Genomic DNA, 1495 nt, shown 5'->3' on the forward strand with positions numbered 1-1495 from the left:
AGCCAGAAATCTTGGAACGCAAAGTCAAGTGGGCCTTAGGAAGCATCACTACAAACAAAGCTAGTGAAGGTGATGGAATTCCAGTTGAGCTATTTCAAATCCTAAAAGATGATGCTGTGAAAGTGCGGCACTCAATATGCCAACAAATTTGGAAAACTCAGCAGTGGCCACAGGACTGGAAAAGATGAGTTTTCATTCTAATCTCAAAGAAAGGAAATGCCAAAGCATGCTCAAAGTACCACACAATTGCACTCATCTCACCCATTAGCAAAGTAATGCTCAAATTCTCCAAGCCAGGCTTCAACAGTATGTGAACCGTGAATGTCCAGATGTTCAAGCTGCATTTAGAAAAGGCAGAGGAACCAGAGATCAAAATACCAACATCCACTGGATCATCAAAAAAGCAAGAGAGTCCCAGAAAAACATCTACTTCTGCTTTATTGACTATGTCAAAGCCTTTGACTGTGTGGATCACAAAAAAACTGTGGAAAATTCTTCAAGAAGTGGGACCTGCCTCCTGAGAAGTCTGTATGCAGGTCAAGAAGCAACAGTTAGAACTGGACATGGAACAACAAACTGGTTCCAAATTGGGAAAGGAGTACATCAAGGCTGTATATTGTCATCCTGCTTATTTAGCTTATATGCAGAGTACATCATGAGAAATGCTGAACTGGGTGAAGCACAAGCTGGAATCAAGATTGCCGGGAGAAATATCAATAACCTCGGCTTGCCTTGAGAATCCCAGGGACGGGAGAGCCTCATGGGCTGCCGTCTATGGGGTCGCACAGAGTCGGACTCGACTGAAGTAACTTAGCAGCAGCAGCAGCACATATGCAGATGATACCACCCTTATGGCAGAAAGCAAAGAAGAACTCAAGAGTCTCTTGATGAAAGTGAAAGAGGAGAGTGACAAAGTTGGCTTAAAGCTCAACATTCAGAAAACTAAGATCATGGCATGTGGTCCCATCACTTCATGGGAAATAGATTGGGAAACAGTGGAAACAGTGACAGACTTTATTTTGGGGGACTCCAAAATCACTGCAGATGGTGATTGCAGCCATGCAATTAAATGATGCTTGCTCCTTGGAAGGAAAGTTATGACCAACCTAGACAGCATGTTAAAAAACAGAGACATGAGCTGAGAGCCGCGGCCCGAGCGGCTGAGACTCAGAAGCAAGAGTCCGTGGGCCGGAGCTCCGGAGCCGCGGTCCGAGTGGCCGGCGAACGAGGCTCGGGTGCGGCTGCTGGCGACGGAGAGTCGGGCCGAGGAAGCGCGGCCCGGGAACGGCGAGCCGGCCGTCGCTGCCAGCTAATCCCTTCTTCACAGCACAGCTCATTTTCCAGCAGCCGCTGCGGCTCTTCCCCCGACCCCTTCAGTGCGACAACCTCCGAGCTGGTGGAGAGGCAGAGCGAAGGCAGCTGGGTAAATTCATAGCTGTGAAATTCCTGGATCAAATGGTACTCGGAGAATTAAAGCTGACTGGACTCAGTTGCT

The sequence above is a fragment of the Bubalus kerabau genome, chromosome 22, assembly GCF_029407905.1.
Source record: "Bubalus kerabau isolate K-KA32 ecotype Philippines breed swamp buffalo chromosome 22, PCC_UOA_SB_1v2, whole genome shotgun sequence".
In the NCBI taxonomy this organism is placed as follows: domain Eukaryota; kingdom Metazoa; phylum Chordata; class Mammalia; order Artiodactyla; family Bovidae; genus Bubalus; species Bubalus kerabau.